The sequence below is a fragment of the Cupressus sempervirens genome, chromosome 7 (assembly GCF_028749045.1).
Source record: "Cupressus sempervirens isolate cs-2001-9-10 chromosome 7, ASM2874904v1, whole genome shotgun sequence".
NCBI lineage: Eukaryota > Viridiplantae > Streptophyta > Pinopsida > Cupressales > Cupressaceae > Cupressus > Cupressus sempervirens.
Window position 1 is genome coordinate 536,551,127 of NC_143124.1, and position 23,060 is coordinate 536,574,186.

At 33.0% G+C, this 23,060-nt stretch overlaps 1 pseudogene; it reads left to right on the forward strand.

Moving 5' to 3' along the window:
- Positions 1–12,779, forward strand: part of LOC149547877 (methylthioribose-1-phosphate isomerase-like) — a 47,952-nt pseudogene extending 35,173 nt beyond the window's left edge.
- The last annotated feature ends 10,281 nt before the right edge of the window (positions 12,780–23,060 follow it).

Below are 23,060 nucleotides of genomic sequence, written 5' to 3' on the forward strand. Positions count from 1 at the left end.
TGTGTGTGTGTTTCTGTGTGTGTCTGTGTCTGTGTGTGTCTGTGTGTGTGTGTGTGTGTGTCTGTGTGTGTGTGTTTCCTATGCTATTGACCATTGAAACACAAGGTTTATTATGACCCAAGTTTCTTAAATGCAATTTAGTTCTATTTATCTTGTGAAGATAAATAGAACTAGTCAGAAGGTTGGTGGGATAATTGGTCACAAAGGAGAGTTTGTGAAGAAAATGTGTGAGGAGACCAAGTCTCACATCAAAATTCTAGATGGAGTGCTAGGCATCCCTGATCGTGTTGTAAGATACATTTTCATTTAGCTTAAGTAAAGATCTTGTAAAAAATAAAATATCTTATTTGTTAGAGTCACATTTTAATGCAAGCTAAACAATGGTGTTCATGTGTTGTAGTTTTGGTGAATTTTGTTGCTTATTTTTTCTTTCCAACATGTATTTCAATCTAATATTTAAACTGTTGCAGCCTTGTATTTTTAAAACTAATAAATGATGTTTAATACTAGATCTTAAATTGTATTAAATGCTATTGATTTTTGCTATATTTAAGGTTATGATCACAAAAAAGGATGAACCTCATGTAGTTATCTCCCCAGCTATGGATGGCATGCTTAAGGTTAATAAACACATAATAGAGGGCATAGATGCAATGATAGATTCTAGTCAAGGACAACAAGGATGTTGCTACCTAGGACATAGTCTAGAAGTTTGATAGGAAAGCAAGGATCAACAATAAAGTCAATTCAAGAAGGTTTTGGTGCCAGTGTTTGAGTACTTGGTCATGGTATTATCCTAATTCTCCTTTTTTATTAAAAACTTATTTATATTTTGTAATTTAAATTCTATAGCAACTTATTATTTCTAATAACCAAATTAAAAAATTTAGAGCTCACTGTTCGTGGGCTCCACAATATTGCTTGGTGTATTAAATCCATTATGCGATACATAAAAGGATAATACATGACCACATTTACACTACCCATAATGCTTAATAGCCTTTTTGTATGCAAATACCCCTTCTATACTACTGCATTCCTAGTCAAAGAAAAAGGATTACCTGCAATTGCTCTTTGTAAACTTGTTGCATATGGTAATTTTTTGTCAAGGTGATCATTGATTTCCAATCGAGGGAGGGAATAGCCTCAGACATGGCACATTATAGAGTCTCGATTATATAGAAATTTCTTGTAGATTCTTCACTCAAGGAAAGCAGATCAATTTGTTGAGATTGATGTTTTTATTTTTCCCATGTTTGTATATACTATAAATCTATTTTCTTTCTTTTCATAGTGGAGTGTTGCCAAACATAAAACTTTCTTGGCAAAACTACTAATGCAACTCCCAATACCACTTTTTTTAGTTACAATGATATGTAGACTATCTTTAGCTTTGTGGATTAAGTGCATGCCATTAGTTGTATCAACCAACAAGTTTCCCTTAAAATCTTTAAGCTTTGTTCTTGTCATCTATATGAAATGAGATTTCAAGATGAAGATAAAGTAAACTCCCAAACAATCAAGCAATTATCTATGCCTCAACATAATGGCATCACCAAGATTGATGTAAATTGAGACATCAAAGCATTTATTTAGGCCTGTGTTGTTCTAACCCATACATTTAATTTATGGTTGTCTAATTATAGTGCCAAAGGTTAGGACTGCAGAGAAGACATCATGTGGAAAAGGGTGATAGAATATAATGAATGTCTATGACATGGTTTTTTAATTAGATCGAGGATTTCTTTTGACTCCCTTAGCATACACCTTGACAACTTGTAACACTAAAATACTAGAAATTTAAGAAACAATTATAGGACAACATTTTCCCAATGGAGGTAGAGACTTGATCTATGCAAGAGGATGCTTGTAAGTGGTCTTCTTGTTGCAGCTACTAGAGTAAGGGTTGGAAGTTTGATATGCCTAGCCTTCTTCTAGTCCCTTCCTTTTCTATTCCTAAAGAGGTGGGCTCTTTTATATTGAGGTGGAAAGGAGGTTCATATAGAGGGAGCAATTAAACTTTGGGGGTGACCCTACTCTTATGGAAGATTTTGGGTACCATTTTAAAACCCAATGTTAAGGTTGAGGGAACCTTTCAAAATTCCCTTGTTTTTAAGGAAGCTTAATATTTCTATTGAATGTGTGTCCCTTGTGGCCTTAACTTGTAATAGCCAGCCATGTTCATATGTTGTTGGTAGCATTTTTGATGATACTCCTCATAATCAATAATGGCATCATAGCCATAATGATGACAAAGATCATCTGGACCTTCCTCAACTCAACATGTATGATGAGCTTCTATGTGCATTATTTAACAAATCTACCCATGAAATGGATGTTGTTTGATCTTAAAAGTGTGAAATCATTGTCAGGCTGGGATGATTTTTTTTGTTGACAATAAAAGTGCTCTCAAGAGCAAAAGAAGCAATTTCATGACTTGCCCTTTTGAGGGATTCAAGGGGAGTAAAAATAGATGTTATGTTGTGAAGGAGGAGTTTTAACAAGCTGTGGAAGGTGGTGAAAAAGTGGGGACAATGGGGAGGCTGCCCAAACCCTTTAAAATCCTCTTTTTTTACAACTTTGTTGTACAGTCATTTGAAAACTTGAGACCTCAAAAATCCTTGAGAATGGGTCTAATGAAGCAAATTTTCTTTAGAGTAGCTGAGTTGAATATTTGAGGGGAAGGAGTTATAAGCCCTACAAATCTAGGAGGCCTAATTTGGGCTCTTCTAGTAGCCCTATTTGTGAAGAAACTATGCAATCAAGTATGAACCCATCCTTACCATTAGTTTAGACATGCTAAAAGTGTTTGAAATAACATCTTAGATCTCATGGAAACCTTGGTTGGACTAGGGAATTTTGTTGAACGAAGTCAAAAAAAAGCCAGACATTAGTCAAATAAAATGTTCCTTATGATGGGCATTTTTTTCATTTAAAAGATTAGAGATATCAGATGAATTAGAATTATAGTTATTGTATGCTCATAGACAGTCAAGCCATTTTAATGGTTAATTAGGTTTTTCATTCCTAATTTTAGGTTAACTATTCCGCTTCACATTACCTTTCCCAAAAAATTTCTTATAGCTTTCACAACTTATTTAGTTAGAGTAGCTAATGCCTGAACCATAGCAAGTTTAGGCTATGGCACTATCATTGCATCTCAAGCTAGTCAAAGATGCTAGATTTGGGTTCTCTTTCAATCATTGTGACTTTACTTTGTTGCTACACTTTTATCATTTTGCATTTGAAATTAAATATTTTGCTAATAAAACTATAGCCAGGGAGCAATCTATAGTGGTTGAAATACCCTTTTATTACCTCTTAATCAATTCTTTAAAGGACCAAACAATCTATCTTAGGAAAATTGCTAATAAAAACTTCAAATGAGTGTGAATGAAATCTAAACACAGAGACAATAGACCATGGTTATCTCAAAGTCAAGTCTTGTTAATGGACCAGAAAGTGTGGTTTTGTATTTTGATTCTCTTATCATCAGTTATTGTGATTTCTTTGTAACATTATGGATTGTGGAATCTTGAAGTGTCTGGGTATTCATTTTGAAATGTCCCTTTACTGATTTTACATGGTATTTCCAGCCTCAAATCAGATCTTTAAAATCAAACAACCAATATTACAAAGATCTACCAATTTCCCAATAAAACTCAAATCGGGTATGTCCAAATTAGTGCCAAAAAAACTTCACAACTTCACAAATTACTAATAAATCTGAGAATGGACATTTTTACAGATTTTTCAGCAGCATAACAGCCTACAAAATGACATTTCCATATTTTTATAGCCTTTACACAACCGCTCACAATTGTAGGATCAAACTATGCTCAATCGGGCTCCCGAAATTAACACACAATGCCCGGAAACACCACAAAAAACACTCATAAACTATCTCAAAAGTTTAATCACGACCCAATACATATATTCAGCTCTATTTTAACATCTTAAAGTCTGAAATACAGTAGCAACCCAAACTGATATGAAACACTCAACTGAAAACACCAAACTCAAACCAAAAATAACCCCGAAAACCCACAAATTGGCACTATTCAGCACAAAGGCAAACTCTGTATGAGCATGCACATGGAATGGCTTCAAACTCCCATCCTTAGCCTTCCTAGAAACCTGCAAACTCTCATTCTTGGGTCTCCTTCTCCACAAGTTTGGCAGCCTCTGAAGAAAAACAAGAAAATTAGCAAAAAATCAAGTTCTGGAATGAGCCCAAAATGCCTCCAAACCCCTTTTAAAGAGGGCATAACCCTAACTCACGTCCAAGAGGGGTTAATAAAATATAATTTAATAATAATTTTTATTTATTAGTCCATTGGTTTCCAAAGATTAGCCCCTTTTTCTAAAATTTCACCTTTTTGGAGCCTGCCTGCCTTAACAAAGTTTATTTTTTTTAATTATTTGAATAGGGGACATGACAAGTCCTCCCCTCTCAAATATTGCTTTTCCTCAAGAAATGAAGGTTGGAATTCTCAAGAATATGTGCTCCTTCCCAAGTTTCATCCTCTAGTGGTAATCCTTTCCATTTGACCAAATGCTCTATGACACTCCTATTTCTCAACCTTTTCTCTCTTGTATCCAAAATCTCTTCTGGTATCAAAACTAATTTCCCTTCATCATCAAGAGGTGGTAATTCTGTAGATACTATGGTTTTCTGGCCTAGAACCTTCTTTAAGCAAGATACATGAAAAATATTATGTATTTTGCTGTTTGGTGGGAGCTCCAATTCATAAGCTACCTCTCCTACCTTCTTGATGATTTTATAAGGCCCATAGAACCTTGGCTTGAGTTTCTCTGCCCCACTCCTCTTCAAGGTGCTTTGATTATATGGCTGCAACCTAACAAATACCAAATCTCCCACCTCAAAAGATCTTTCAATCCTTTTCCTGTCAGCATATATCTTTTGTTGGTTCTGTGCATGTTGTAGATTATCCTTGAGGGACCTTATTATGTCTTGGCTTTGCTTGATGAAATCACTTGCTGCGGGTACTCTGCTATCGGAAAGTATTAGATCAACAAAGGAAAGGGCATCATAACCATAAAGAGCATGAAAAGGAGGCATACTAATAGACATGTGATGAGATGTATTGTAACAATACTCCCCTAGGTGTAACCATTTCACCCAAACATGTTGTTGATTTGAAACATAGTTCCTCAAATATCCCTCTATCCATTTATTAACTATCTCTGTTTGTCCATCTGTTTGAGGGTGATAGCTAGTACTGGGAGTGAGTTCAGTTCCTACCAAATGAAAGAGCTCCTTCCAAAAAGAGCTGAGGAATCTACTGTCCCGGTCACTAACAATGTTTCTAGGAAAACCATGTAATCTAAAAATTTCCTTGAAGAACAATTCGGCCACTTGTGATGCCTTGAAATCCGATGTGATAGGAAAGAAATGTGCATACTTAGTTAGTCTATCTACCACCACATATATGCAATCCTTACCTTGAACCTTGGGCAACCCAGTGATGAAATCCATGGAAATACTTTCCCATTTTTGTTCGGGAATAGGAAGTGGCTGCAACAACCCTGCAAGAAAATTTTGCTCACTCTTGCTTTGTTGGCATACCATACATTCCTTAATTTGTTTAAGGACATCCTCCTTCATACCCTTCCATGAAAACTGCTCTTGAATTTGCCTGTATGTCTTGAAGTATCCCTGATGACCAGCCAAAGGTGTGTCATGAAAGGCCCTCAATATCCTCTCCTTAGTTTTTTACCCTGGCACTAAGAAGATCATGTTCTTGTAATAAATCAATTCATCAACAACCTTGTACCAGTTATCATCCACTAACTTATCCAAAATCTTGGTGGCAAATGAATCTTTAGCATACTCTAAAATTATGGAGACTTTCCAATCAGCAGAGATAGATGATAAGGAACACAAAGTGGGCTTTCTTGAGAGAGCATCAGCAACCACATTATTCTTTCCTTTCATGCATTCAATATCAAAATCATAAGCTTGCAATTTTCTTACCCATTTTTGTTGACGATCATTCAAATCCCTTTGGTTCAAGAAGAACCTGAGGCTATTATGGTCTGTCTTTACAATGAATCTCCCACATACCAAATATTGTCTAAACTTATGAAGTGCATGCATGATTTCCAACATTTCCTTATCATAGATGGAGTACCCTTTCTCTGATTGATTTAATTTTCTACTCTCAAATGCTATTGGATGTCCCCTTTGAGTTAGGACAGCCCCTATACCTTCTCTAGAAGCATCACATTCAACAACAAAAGGTAAAGAGAAATCTGGAATTGCAAGCACAGGGCATGAACTCATTACCTCCTTAAGCTTATCAAATGTTTTTTGTGCCTCTTCTGTCCAAAAAAAAGCTCCTTTCTTTGTCAAATCAGTCAAGGGGGCAGCAAGCTGAGAAAATCCCTTGGCAAATCTCCTATAGTAGCTACACAACCCGAAGAAACCTCTCAACTGTGTAAGATTAGTGGGTGGAGGCCAATCCAAAATTGCCTGGATTTTTTGTTGATCAACCTGTACTCCTTTAGAGCTTATAATATGTCCCAAATATAGGATCTCTATCAAACCAAACTCACATTTAGATAGCTTAGCATAGAAGGATTGCTGCTCCAAGATTCCCAAAACAGTGTCTATGTGCTTTAGATGCTCTTCCCATGTTTTACTGTATATCAAGATATCATCGAAAAATACCAAAACAAATTTTTGAAGATGCTAACTGAATACCTTATTCATATAAGATTGTAATGTTGCAGGTGCATTAGTGAGTCCGAATGGCATAACAATAAATTCAAAGTGCCCATAGTGACATCTGAAGGCAGTCTTTTCCACATCTTCACTCCTCATTTGGATTTGATGGTAGCCTGATCTTAAGTCAATTTTTGAGAAGTATACAGCACCATGTAACTCATCAACGATTTCATCTATGTGTGGTATGGGATACCTATTTTTTATGGTCTTCTTGTTTAGAGCCCTGTAGCCTATACACATTCTCATTGTACCATCCTTTTTCTTGACAAGTACCACAGATGATGCAAATGGACTAGAGCTAGGCCTTATGAATCCCATGTCCAGGAGTTCTTTAATAGTTTTTTCAATTTCTTCCTTATAACCTCTTGGATGGCGGTATGGGGTTGTTATAACTGGTTTGGCACCTTGTTCTAACTCTATAACATGCTCAAAACCTCTATCTGGTGGTAATCCTAGAGGCAAATCATTGAAAACTATACTATGCTTATCAAGAATATTTTGAATTTCAAAATGGAAATTACCTTGATTCTTTGGAGAGCTTGTTGGTTTGATTATGACTCCTGCTGCCCATGTTACTTGTCCTCTTCGAAAAGTCCTCTCCATCCTCTTTGCAGAGACTGCCCTAGGTGCTCCATTCGATAACCCTCTCAATATGACTTCTTTCCCATTGGAATGAAATTTAAACTCCATAGTTTGATGCTTCATGTAATAGCCTCCGATAGAGTGCAACCATTGAACACCCAATACAAGATCTATCTCCCCAATACCAACCACATAGAAGTTATCACATAACTCATAATCTCCTAAGGTCATCTTGAGTTGTTTCACCACCCATGTGCAAGGCATAGTGAATCCATCAGCTACAATAACATTGAATCCCTCAAAATCTTCTGCTTTAAGCCCTCTTTTCATGACAAATCCCTCATCAATAAAATTGTGAGTTGCCCCACTATCAAGAAGAACGGTCAACCTTTGCCCTGCTAGTACCCCTCGAATTCGAAAGGGATGGTATCTTGGGACTCCTGATAATGCTGCTAAAGTGTCATCCTTGCTGATTTCTTTTACTTTCTCTTCTTCTACCTCCTCCTTAGTATCATGAAATTCCTCATGCTCATCTGAATCAGATTCTGAAGCAACTTCAATATAGTGCACTTGACCTTTCCCCAAACATCTGTGTCCTGGAACCCATGGTTCTCTACAAGTAAAACAAAGCTTTTTCCTTCATAATTCACTCCTAGTCTCTTCATCTACCTTCTTTTTTGCCACATTTGTCACATCTTTTGGTAGTAGTGTTGGGAAAGTCTTTTTTTGAAAATTTCCCTTATGTTGCCAAGGATTTGGGGGTTTTTGATTAGTGATTGATTTCATAGGCACGCAAGTTTCAAGTTGCAAGCTTCTTTTGATAGCTTCCTGTAAGGTTGAGGGTGAGAAAGCCTTAACCAAACCCTTAACAAAATCCTCTAAACCATCAAGAAAAAGATAAACGATCCTCTTTTCACTCATATCAGGTACCATAATAGCCACTTTTTGAAATTCTTCTATATACTCATTAACTGATTTGGTTTGCTTCAACTTTGACAATTCTTTAAAGTAATCTTCATCATCCTTGAGGTCAAATCTATCTATCACTCTTTGACTGAAATCTTCAAATGTAGTTACCTGATCGTGACCTTGAGTAGTCATTCCATGATACCACCAATCATAGGTTGCATCTTCCAAGTGTAGACTTGCAAATTGAACAGCATCACTCTCTTTCATGGGGTTAAGTGTGAAGAAAGTTTGTAATTTTTGTAGCCATGCTCTAGCTGAAATTTTATTTGTTCCATCAAAAGTAGGTGCTGTAAACTTTCTTATTTTATTTTTGAGCTCTCTTCCACTTGTGTCATGCTCCCTCCTATTCTCTTTCTTGGGCATCAAAGTGTTCATTATATCCACATATTCTCTAAAAGGAACTGAACTACGAAAGTCATCATCTAAGCCATTATAAGTAGCTCTTAATGTAATCAAGTTACCTGTAACCTCTTCCACTGGATTAATGGTTGGATTTGGTACTGGTGGCTCATCTGTAGGCAAGAAAATAGTTTTGGTTGATTTAGATGGTGTGGATCTCCCATTTCTTGGCTCCTCTGAAGTGCTCCCTTTCTCATTAATAGATGCAATTCCTTGTAATTTTTCTGTCAATATTCGCAAAGCCTCTCTAGTTTCCGCCAAACCATCCACTGTTTGCTTTTGAGTATTTTGGGTGTCTTGGAAGAATTTCTTTGCCATCTCATTTGGATCAGCCATACTTTTTTCTTCCTTGGATTTTGTACCTTTTCTTTCAACTAGGGGTTTGATCAAAATTTCTTTATTCTTTTCTCGCTGCAAATATCTTTTTTCTCTTTCACTTAGTTGCATGTGATCATAAATTTTGACATGCAACTAATTAGAAGCAACATGCAACCATAAAATATGACGTGCAAGATCTGGGTAGTTGTCAAAACTGACATGCAAGATCTGGGTAGTTATTAAAACTGACATGCAACTTCTACAAACCCTCAGGCTGGCAAGATCATGGCTCTAATACCACTAAAATGTCCCTTTACTGATTTTACATGGTATTTTCAGCCTCAAATCAGATATTTAAAATCAAACAACCAATATTACAAAGATCTACTAATTTCCCAATAAAACCCAAATCGAGTATGTCCAAATTAGTGCCAAAAAAACTTCACAACTTCACAAATTACTAATAAATCTGAGAATGGACATTTTTACAGATTTTTCAGCAGCATAACAGCCTACAAAATGACATTTACAGATTTGTATAGCCTTTACACAACCACTCACAATTGTAGGATCAAACTATGCTCAATCGGGCTCCCGAAATTAACACACAATGCCCGGAAACACCACAAAAAACACTCATAAACTATCTCAGAAGTTTAATCATGACCCAATACATATATTCAGCTCTATTTTAACATCTTAAAGTCTGAAATACAGCAGCAACCCAAACTGATATGAAACACTCAACTGAAAACACCAAACTCAAACCGAAAACAACCCCGAAAACTCACAAATCGGCACTATTCAGCACAAAGGCAAACTCTGTATGAGCATGCACATGGAATGGCTTCAAACTCCCATCCTTAGCCTTCTTGGAAACTTGCAAACTCTCATTCTTGGGTCTCCTTCTCCACAGGTTTGGCAGCCTCTGAAGAACAACAAGAAAATTAGCAAAAAATCAGGTTCTGGAATGAGCCCAAAATGCCTCCAAACCCCTTTTAAAGAGGGCATAACCCTAACTCACGTCCAAGAGGGGTTAATAAAATATAATTTAATAATAATTTTTATTTATTAGTCCATTGGTTTCCAAAGATTAGCCCCTTTTTCCAAAATTTCACCTTTTTGGAGCCTGCCTGCCTTAACAAAGTTTATTTTTTTAATTATTTGAATAGGGGACATGACACATTTTCCAAAAATACATCCATATCTATGCAAAAATGTCAAATTCTCCATGAGATGGTTCCAATATTATAGACACACTTTTAATCTGTACAAAATCTCTTAGTATTGGGTTATACTATATATTTTTTCCCCACTTAAATGTGTATGATATTTTATATGAGTTTTTTAAAATTTTCACAAAGGTATTCTTGAGAACACAAGAGAAGAGTGTGTTGTTGATGTTATCTATCTTTATAGACACACACATAACCTTATAGATATCTACACTTAGCACATCAAACTTCCATGGAGAGAAGATCCTTTTTAATGTTAGGACATCTTCTATATTTTTCATTTGTGAATAGTTATCAAATATTTTTTTTAAATTCTTCTTTTTTTATCAAATGATTTAGGTTTTATCTTCTATTTCACTTTGTTTTATATCTAGTACCCTATACTACATCTATTAGTCTTGTTTTCTTGATTTTGTACATTTGATGGATGGTAGGGGTGATTTCCTCACATGAATCTATATAATTCGTTGGTATAAAATCCATCTTTGCTGATCAAAGAGGGAACCAGTAACTGGTTTATTTTTAATGTAGAAATTAATGGTTGTGATAGATCAATAGAGGACTTGGTGGAGAATATGAAGAAGGCACTTTGAGTTAGTAATGATAGGAAGTATTGCTAAGGTCTAATCATCTATGTATACTTAGGTCAAATGATTTTGTATATATATACTTCTAAATTTCTAATGGCATTTTTAAATTTCTTGAGTACAAGCCTTTATTGAAGCTACTGAAGGAATGCTGATAGATGATATCAATTCTAACAAAGCAATCAATTTACATGGGGCTAAATTTATTCTATGTCAGACCAACAAAACTCAGAACCTTAATGTTTTAACTCATTGTAACACTGGAAGGTGTGACAGAACTTCAATAATATGTTTAATGTATCCATTTCTTTGTGAACTATGCATGATTCTAACATAACTTAGTGATGTGTTTGGCTAGTCTTGCAACTGTTGGATATGGTATTGCTCTTGGTGTGATTCATGAACTACATTTTGAGGGACTATTAGAGACTACTTTTTGCACAAAGACGAGACCATTCAACTAGGTACTGTAGATGGTTCTTTGTTAGTTTTTGTGACCAAACTCTATATTTTAGTCTATAAGAATTCACTTCATGTCAAAAATCTTCAAGAAAATTGTTTAGTGTTTTTTGTATCTAGATTCTAATAATTAATGTAACTTGAAAAATTATCATAAACAATTTTGACTCGAAAAGTTATCATAGATTATTTCAATTTAAAAAGTCATCTACTTTAGCATATGTACTGATTTCCACCTGTCAACTAATTGTTTGTTTGATGTCAATAGACTGTTCTAGTTATTATTTGATCAAGGGTCCTCTATAAACATAGAGAGTGTATTGATGGTTGACAATTTCATAGGCTTACTAATAATTGAAGAGATTAGGTGAAATTTTCACAATATTTTATTTCAACTAGTCTTGCTTGTGCTACTATTTTTGGTTTTTGAAAGCAACATAAGTTTTTTATTAGCATTTTTCCCAAGAAACTTCCCTATTGTATCCCTCAAATTTGATGAAACATGAAAAGTGTTGAACATTTTGATCCAACTCTACATTTTATAGAAATTCTATATCTGAACAAATTTATCGCATATGATTTCAATATCAAGATTTATATTGACTTGAAGATTTGTTGCATTTCTTTCAGGGATCAAGTCTCACCGCATATGAATTGGTCCATGATCACATACCTACAGTCCTTATAGCAGATTCTATAGCAACAACATTGTAGAAGTCAAGTCATATAGATGCTATAGTTGTAGGAGCAGATAAGATTGAAGCAAATGGTATGTAGAATTACTATTAATATCATGCAATTTCTTTGCTATGATATTTGAAATTGATGTTCATCAAATTAAATCTCATTAGATGATTAGTTGACAAGAATTTTCCAACAACATTTGTTCTTGTATGTTAAGGCTTGCTAAGTTGGTATTATATTTTCATAGGTGACACAACAAATAAAATAGGGACATATAATTTGGCACTCTCATCTTTCCACCACCATATCCCATTTTATGTAGTTTCTCCTCTGACCTTAATGGATCTCTCAATTTCCTCTGGTGAGTATATAATAATTGAAGAGAGGTCACCAAAAGAACTAACTCATGCTCTTGGTGGCCAAGGTCAACAAGTAGCTCCATTTGGGATTTCTGCTTGGAACCCTGCTTTTGATATTACCTTGCAAATCTTATCTCAGTCATTATAACTAAAAAGGTGCATTTTCATATCTACTCTTTTGTGAATAAACTATCATTTCAAAAAAAAATACAATTTCATCTCAAACTTGGTTTTCTTCATTTCATACATTGTACAAATGCAACCATGATATATATTTTGGTGTTTAATATTTAAAATGCATTGTGTAAAATAGGGCATCATTACAAAGAAGGATCCAACTTCTATGTTTGATGTAAAGGAGTTCATAGAGCATTTCTTAAGGAGTAGACAAAGGATACATTGGACAAGTGCAACTATGATTTCCATAACAATTTAAAGAAACTAAAGTACTCTTTAGTCATTAAATTCTAAAAAAAGGAAAAATGACTACACAAGTAAACTTCAAAAGTAGTTATTCTAGTGATGAAGTTCTTGTGGGATAAAATGCATAATTTTCATATAGTGGTGTTCAGTTCAAGATACTTTTCTTGTTCAACCTATGTACTGTACTGTACTTTGAAAACCAATTGTCATGAATATGAAATTCCTTTATTACTTTGATTATATAATATATCATTATTCATAGTTGAAAAAAATTCTGTCAACTTTAGCAATATCAAGAATGCATAATGAGGCATATTACACTTCAATAGTCCTACTTTTCTTTACATTCTTGGATGCTTTAATTTCAAAGAATACATGTCCATGCTATATGTTTATGTTCTTCTTTGTTCCATGTTGTATCAAGCAATTGTTTCTTATCCAAGCCATTTAATTTGCAACCTTTTAAATCACTGCAAATATAAAGTTGGAGTAGGAGAATTTTTCTTCTCAAAGGTGTCCTCTAATTGTAAAGCCCTGATCTATCATTGTTGGTCAAAATTTCCACCAATTATTAAAAAAAATTGATTAAGCATTGGTGGAAATTTCAATCAATTCTTGATTTTTTCTACCAAGACTTGCTCAAAATTTCCACCAATTATTAAAAAATTTTGACCAAACATGGGTGGAAATTTTGACCAATTGTTGATAGTTTTCTACCAAGAATTGGTCAAAATTTCCACCAATTCTTAAAAAAATTGACCAAACATTGGTGCAAATTTTGACCAACAATGACAAATCAGAGCTAGCAAAAATTTAAAAATTTTGATAAATGTACTGGTCAAAATTTTGATCAACGTGTAGGTTGGTCAAAATTTTGATGAGAAAAAATTACCACAAACTCCTTGGTCAAAATTTTGACCAAAATTCATCAAAAATTGAGTTCAAATTTACTAGTGTATGCATGTGAGAAAGTGTCATCACATGAGCCAAACTTAAGGTTACCCAGCTAGTGTTTTAATCCTTTGGCCCCATAATGACTCTATGCAGAACTAGTATCCTTTCGCACTAACAAGACATACTAATGAGTCATCTTTAAGGTTATCTAGGTAGTCTTTTAACCCTCTAGCCCCCTAGTGACTTTATGTGGTACCAATATCTTATTAATTCATTTCAAACCCATTTAATGAAATGTTATCACTTATTAAAATAACCTACAATGGGATCCTGTCAGCCTCTTTAGGGCCTCGACCTTCATTACAAGCCACTTCCCAACATGACATATAGATAACTTACCCTAAGCTCAATAAAGAAAAAAGATCTCAAAAGACCACAAACCATACATTAGCTCTTAAACAAGCAACTAACAAGCATTGAAATATTACTAATCAAAATCACACAACCCACCACTACAATCATCCTAACATGACTGATTGAAAATCAAATACTCGTAAACCAATGCATGTCATAACATGACATCACCAAGAAAAAATCATGCAAACACCTCAGTCCTATACAAGAAACTAAAAAGAAATCCAAATAAAATTGATCAAAGACTCAAATATTATATTAGATAGGTCACACCATTCACCTATGTTTCACACGAGAACACTGAAAAGCAATAACAATCAATAGATCAAAACACCTCATAGAGCATACAAGACACATTACCATGGTTGAGTATAAAATATTGTGATCAAAACATCATTATGACATCACAAAACAAAACTCTCGAGTCTTTGGTAAACATCCTGATTTGGTTAAAGCACTAAGTCAGCCCGACACCCAACTATAAAATCACACATCATAAAAAGAGTACATACAAAAGTAACTTTTAGAATACATCAGGTTTGAATAAACAAAGGTTCAATTTTTACTCATAAGTTTTCAAGTTTCCATTTCCATTTTCAAAACACCAAGATTCAATGACAACTAGAGTTTCAGTTTTCTATTCCAAGTATTATTGTTTATAGAGTTTTCAATTCAAAACATGCTTCACGTTTTTGTCTACTAAAATTATCAAGTTTACTACTATTTTTGAATAATCAAAAGATATAATAAAAAAATCCCTTAATATTAAAAATCATTTTTATATAAAATTAGGCAGTCAAGCAAAACTCAAGTTTTCCCATTAACCATTCACAACTTGTGATTCTAATTCATTTTAATAATAATGTAATTAAATACTTTAATTAAATATTATTAAAAAATCAATAATCATCAATTTATTAATGATAATAATTATTTATTTAAAAATAAATTTTTTTAAGTTATTAATAAATAATTATTAATCTATTAATAAATTAATAGTCATTAATAATATAATATTATTAAATAACACTTAATATTTTAAAAGTCATTAATATTTAATATATTACAATTTATCAATATTTAATATATTAAATAAAATTAAATAAACTTAATATTAATTAAATATATTAATAAAAACAAAATTTAAATAAAACTATTTTAAAAAAGAAATTTACCTAGTGTTTTAAGCCTACTGGTTGGGAGGTACCACCGTGGTAGTAGGCCTACCGTCAGCAGCCTCCCTACTATCAGTGGTGGAAGTAAAAAAAAATGGGGAGGAGAAGGAGGGGTGGGGTGGTGGTGGCCCCCACCTCCCACTAAAATATTTTTATTTCTATTTTTTAAAATTATATTTTATGAAACATAAAAAAAGCCTCCCACGAACAATTTTTAATATATTTAATAATATAATTAAATATAATTAAATAGTAATTATTATTTTATTTTTTAATAAATTTTCCAATACATATCTGATATAGAAATCTGAACCAACTAGTCAAATTCTATAAAAAAAAATTTGATTTCTTTTCAAAACTCAAATCCCGACCATATATGAAACCTCAATTTAACAATAAGGATTCCAATTTAACTCTTTCACAAATGTATTCAAGAATAGAGAACAATAAAGTTTAACATGAGGGTTTTCTAATTTTCAATTTGTATACAGATGTTTCTTGAGAACAATGAACAACCAAATCCACACACGAGGTTTTCAATCATAAAATTGTTGACAAAAGTTCATGAAAATGAAGAATAATAAATATGCAAACAAGGGTTTCAACCCAGAAGATTTTTGAAAATAGAAACACAATACAAATGGAGAAGACAAAAATTCAAAGAACGAAAAACTACTATACAAATAAACCACAAGATCCTTCTTGGATCTTATGCTAAAATGACAATCACATGAAGCCCACAAACAATCCCCTTTTTTCTAAAAACCTTCCTTTCTGAAATTGCTCCTCCAAAACCCGGTTATTGAAACATGAACTCTCGATCTCTAATAAAGAGTTCTCCCCTAAATTTGGGGCTCTAATTGCACAATCTTACAAGGGAACTCATTGATCAATGTTCTTTTGATATTTAATTATCTTTTACATTTACATGCACAATTTTTGCAGTTTAAAATATCTTTATTAAATAAATTTGCTTTCTGTCTTTAATTATTTATTACATTTTAATTTCATGCATAAGCTTTATGCAATTTCATTAAAATAAAATTTTATTAAATAATTGCTTAGTCTCTCTTATTAATCATGAGACGTTTTAATAATATATTTATTAACTTAATTAATAATATTATTTAGAGCTTATTATTAAAATAAAACTCCTAAATAATTATTATTAAATTAAATAAATATAAATACATCAAAAATAGAACTTTAATATAATTTTTTAAATTTATTTCTTTTATTTAATTAATTTCTCAATTAATTAAATATAAATAAATACTAAATTTTCTTCATTAAATTTTCATTAAATTATCTTTTAATTCGATTTAATTATAACTAAAAATTATCACACACCCACAAAACTAAATACAACCACCCATCATATAGAACATAAAATTAAATCAAACACCAGGGTCAAAATCACGAATTCACATCACTTGACACATTTGGACAGGTAAACTAACTCAAATACTTGTCCTATTTTATAGGACAATTGGCTTAGGTTAGGATTTGGACTCGAGAGTTATCTCCCCACTTATACCATTTAAATACTATGATAGGATACACTCATCTTGACCATTCAAGGAATTTGATGCCTAGTACTTGCAATCTCCATAAAATCCATGCATATACAAACACATATATTCTAAACTAAATAGGCAATGGCGGGAAGTGGCATATCATGTAGATCTTGACTAGTAGGTGACTATTACTCCCTTCCTCAACCACATTAGAAACATCATACATAAAGTAAAATAGATAGGTGCACCATACACATGCAAGTATGGGGTAACCATAAAACTACATAAATCATTCCCCTAACTAACATCATGAAATCACTAAAAGTAATCAAATGAACATATATATCATCATCAAAATAATCTTGAAATAACTGAAATAACTTAGTGACTCATCACATATATAAACTGAGTATGAAATACATTTAATCTAATCCAATAACCAAGTGTCAATAATTATAAAACATAATCAAAAAACTAACCTAAAAGAATCTAGCAATACAATAGAAAAGTCAAGTAGGGGTAGGCATTACAAATTGTTTTGACCAAATAATATGCAATATGCAATGCATATTAAAAATGAAATCCAAAGCATTATATGCGACTTGAAAAGGGTTGCATGCAAAATAGAAATGATAAACAATGATTTAGACCCTACCTTGAGCCAAAGAGTTGAAGATTTGATGAAGGAAAATGCTCAAACACAAGGCATTTCTTGGCAAAAAATTGTTGGAAATATTATGAAAGGCTAATTTACTAAGAGGGGAGGATGGATCAATAACTTGTAAAAAACTTTAATCCTTAAGTACCAATTAATCATTTATTTGAATTCTAATCTAACTACATGCATGAGAAATTGAAAACATGAAATCATACACAACACTTTAACACACAAGATTTGGTGATCCATAAACCTTCCAAATAGAAAGTAAAATTGGGCTAGGGATGATACCCACTTTAGTACTGCAGTGTAAAATTGGTATGATAAGACTTACAACGATCACTTTTGATGATCTGCCATGTTAGGACCAATAAGAACTGCTAGGTCTACCTTGCAAAAGGATTTACAAACATACAATGAAGTATGCATTTAGTAAAGAGATTTACACAAGACTATTAGGTCTGCCTTGTTAAAGGATTTGACTAATCCACCTGTTAGGATGAAGTAGTAGCTAATCTTTGATCTGCAACTAGTTTTATCGAATGAGATTCCTCTGAGTGTACAAATCACCTTGTTGTGATAGATATATCTTTGTTGCTCCATATATTATTGTAGCCTTTGTAATTAACTCTTCTTCTCTTCTTTCATTGCATTACTTCAATTCAATAATTTGGATGTGATACAATACATTACACATATACCAATCCAATTACAAAATTATAGAGTTGGTCATAATACAAGTTTACACAAATATTACAAAGTCAGCTCATACTGCAGGAAGCCAGGTTCTAAAGATTAACTTGGTAAATATCTGATACTTGGCATCCACTATCAATGCTCAGCATTCTCGTGCACTCGATAGATGTAGAAGCTCAATCCATACTGATCACTTTCAAGTAGTCTTGAACTCGGTCTGCACTAGTGACTCAAAAAATATTGTGAAACTCGGCATATAAACTGAATCACTTGATTCACATTGCATACCTTGATCAATGTTATCACTACAAGCTTGGTATAAACTGAATCACTTGGTTAACACTGATTGGCTTAGTCAACATTGGATTCACATCACTACAACTACAAACTCAGTAAGCACTACACAAATTAGTTTGCACTGGTAAACTCAGCATACACTAAGATGCTTGGTTTATACTGTTGATCATCACCATAGTGTAACTACTCAGTGCAAACTAAAATCTATCCAAAGGACTTGATAGCAATTGTAGAACTCGGTAGCAGCTGAAATGTTTGGTTAACAGCGTTAACTGTACAATTAGCTTGGTAGATACTTACAATCTGAATAAATGTATGTCACTAATAACAAACATGATCGGAATGTCAAAAATCTCCCCCTTTGGCATTAGCGACAAAAACATTTATCAGTCAATAGAATTCAAGAATGTTCAAAAATATCTTTATCCATCACCTTATGTCTCCTACTCTATAAAGTATACTATTTTTGAGATTTTTCAAAATTGGTTTTGTAAGAGATATATTTATGTACATGGTTTAGCTCCCCCATACATAATATACAGTATACTATACATCTAATATGTGCATCTAAATACATCTTTTCCCCTTTATACAATATACATTTTACAATCTTTCAATCTTGTTTCAATTTTCTCCCCCTTACAACTTCTTACATCTTCTCCCCCTTTTTGACATTAATGCCAAAGATTTATGCTATATTTTTACACAATAATACCAAAATGTGACAAGAAATCTAAATGTACCTTTAGGATAAGCACCAAAGTCTTGTCCCAATTCTCTTGCAAGACCTTTCATCTGTGCAATACAACCTACACTTCTACTAACAATTCAATCATATGGTCTATAATGGAGAAGTTATTGTCATGGATGAGCATTTTTGAATGTGCAATGTGCTTTTGCACTGCATCCATTTTTGGGAGAATCATGTTCCAAATATTTATCAATGTAGATCTTATTATTGCCTCTTCTCTCAATAATTCTGCCTACTTATCTGTTAGACATCTAATTTTATTGAAGTGGGAAGAGCTTGAACTCAAGTAAAGTTGCAATTGTTGTGCACTTTCTTTCAGATATTCATCAATTTTTGATAGTTTATCTCTTATTTCTTTTGTGAAAATTGATGTATCACATAGTTTACCAAAAAGTAAAGGTACATTGATCCATGAGGTTTCTAGAGAGCCTAAAATAGTAGATAGTTCTACTTGATGAATGGCAATTTGTTGAGCAATAAGTTCTAAAACTTTATTCTAAAAGAAAAATTAAGATTTTTGTAATAATTTGTCCTATCCATCTAAATATTCATTATATTTATGGACTACCTCTACCAACTAATACAAAATTAGTTGAGAAGTATCAACCTCTATGCTTAGAGCCTTTGCTAGAATATTCTTAGCATCCTCAATGATATTGAATTCCTTGTTTCTTTCCTCTCTAAGCATTTCTTGCTTGGCTTTCTTTTGAAGTAGTTCAACAAAAAATTGCATCTGATTAGGATTTAGATTTGAGACATCCCATTTAGGAATGATAGTCTCCTCATCAAGATCTATATCCTCTTCCCTTTCTTTTCCTTTACCCAAAAATTTTGTGCTTGGTTGAGGCTTGGTCTCAATTTTCTTTGCACTTATTGCTTTCATATTAGGAATAGAAATAATTTTTGAAATGGTAGAACTCATTGCAAAAATGGATACTTCACTCATTGAAATACTAGTAGTAGAAATACCTAGTGTAGCCAAAACTAATGTAAAGGGAAAAGTTTTTAGCTCAGTAGATGAAGTCCTTGGTACTACTATCAATGAAGTATTGAGCTAGATAGGTGCAGAGATTGATTGAGTGCTTATGCTTTCAGTTCTAGTCACAATCAATCCTACTGAGTCTATCTTCAAACTTGGTGTTATCAATGTTTTTCTAGGAGAATGAGGAAGTGATATTATGATTGCTGCAGCAATCTTTACTGGGTTGCTCTCCTCAACATCTTGGACATCTTCCTCGGTAGATTCCTGCCCCTATTCCTCTTCATCATCTATATTATCAAAATGAGTCACCTTTTCATCATATTTCTCTTCATCTTTCTCCTCCTAATCATCATCATCATCTTTATCACTTACACTAACAACAAAATCACTTGGCTTGTGAAGAAGATAGACATTCTTCCATGTGTTTGTAGCATTCTTCACAACATTCTCAATTTCTTTCAATAACACAAGACAAGTGTTGAATCTCAAGGTTAACTTTTCTTCATTTTTCTTCAAAGATTCCTTTACCTCCTTATCATTAAAATTTGGCATAAGTAGCCTTAGGGTCTACTCATATATATCTTGTGTAGTTTTCATGGCATGATCCCATCTCAACTTAATCTTGTTCATGAAAGCATTAGGAATCTACTGAGTAAGATGATCAAGTGAATACTTCCACTTACCCATTTTGGATATTAATATATCTTCTATTTTCTTCTACTCATCAATAGTCTTGGTCTCATATTTTAGTGCCTTGAAATTTGTAATGCTAGAACCTAATTCCAACTCTTTCATTCTTTCCTCAAATTTGGCTGGAGACCTCTTGAAAATTATGTATCCTCCTCCTTTATTTGTTTTCTTCCAAGATGATCTTCTAGTGAACATAGTAGTGGATGTCTTGACAGGTTTGGTAATGATTACCTTACCCTTGTTCTTTAGTGCCTCTTCTTCCTCTAATTTTTCTTCATCTTTTGCTTCTTTATCTTCTCTTTTTCCCTCGGTCAATAAGAGAGGGGTACTAGTTTTTAACTTCTCAATTCTCCTTTTTCCTTTTTTGACCACCTAAGGTGGCTTGATCTCTAGTTCTATCCTAACCTTTGCCTCATCATTAGTACCAAAGTATATTGCTTTGGGATCAACTAGCTCATTGATCAATGCCTCAATTCTGTCTTCTAGTTAATCAATGTTGATCTCGTATCCTAAAGGTTTTACCCATGCAATTCTTGTCCTAACTACCCGAATGTATACGTTGTCACTATCAACCATGAAACAAACATAATCTTTTTCATCCTCAACTAATTTCCTTGCAATCTAGAATATTTTTTTCATGTTCTCCTTAAATTCATCAAAATAGTTGTCCATAATACCTATATAATTTTCTTCCATAATACTCATTTATCTGATAAAGTACTGGTACATCTTTTCTCCAAACAATATTACCTTTTAATGGGAAGAATTTCCAAACATAGAAAAATAAATATGTCAAGAGTGAACCAAACTTACATGGATTATTTTTGGAAGTTCTAATGCTCTCCATGTTTTTGTTGAATTGGTTCAATAGTAACTCAACAAGGTCAAGAGAAAGGTTATTCTTGACCACCTTGTAAGCCAAGTCCATAGCTTTATATGACACACTATTCAACCTAATAAAGTTGTATATCTTGTGTGTGATGATGTGAATTCCAAACTTTAGTTCCATGTTGGTCACACTACTTATTTTCATTCTCCTTCCATCCCACTCGATAAGGTTTTTCTTCTCCAGTTCAACCCGACTTAGGGTTTTGGTCATTTTGGCTTTTGTTAACATGGGGAGACTGGTGATCCTATGGATCATCTTCTTTGTGATCAAAATTGGTTGCTCTAACCACAACTAATTGTTATGCACATGTCATGCCCAACCTTTGCAAGGCAAAACACAACCAACAATTTTATTTTCTTTTAGGGTGAACTATATAAAGAAATACATACAAACCTATGTTTGTTACAAATACTCTACTAAACTATAGGGTGTTTTGGGATATAATGAGTCATGTTTCCTCAAGGACATTCAGATGTTACTCAATTGGTCATTGAGTTGGCGATAATGTTTAACAACCTTTACGAACATTATTGTTTTAACTAGGTCTTAGGTATCCTGGTTAGACTGATTGTGTTCTAGGATAAAGATTAGGGATACATTTAGTTAGATGTCAGCATAGGAGGATTCTTCACTTCACAACAAATTTTATTTTATTTCATTTTATTTTAATTTGAAACATAAGCTAGGGTACCAAGTATAAGCTAGCACAAGAGGCATACACGTGACATTATTAGGTTACAACAAAGTATTAATAAGTTTTTTATTATTATTATATTACATATATAGATGGGGTGGACATACTTAGGGTATACATGGGGTTCTTTCGAGTGGATATTGACTGGTTACTACTTGTTGTCCTCTATGGGAGTTTGACCACTTTGTTCATCCTCATATCAAGATGACATGTCGAAAAGCTACATAGGATGGATGCATCCCTACTCTATGATTATAACAATGCATTCAATTTTTTTATTTCCTTTATATCTATAAGGTTAATGATTTTCATGATTATTATATTGTCCCATTTATTTTAACATCTTTTTTAATGCTCATTATATAATACATACATAAAGTTTCACTTCCTACTATAAGGTGTCCCATATATATTAAATAATGTTGTATTTTTAAAGACACATGTATGTAAAAGGAAGTACATAAAAATCTATTAATAAGATTTTTAAATATTAATCTGCATATTCCTATGCTAACTATATGACCAACTTCCCACCCAGTTTAACTATGTCAATATGCCTTACTAATTTAGTTAGAAATTTAGCTATCATTTTTTTTTATTTTACTAATCTTAGTTATAAATTTGATTATTACTAAAT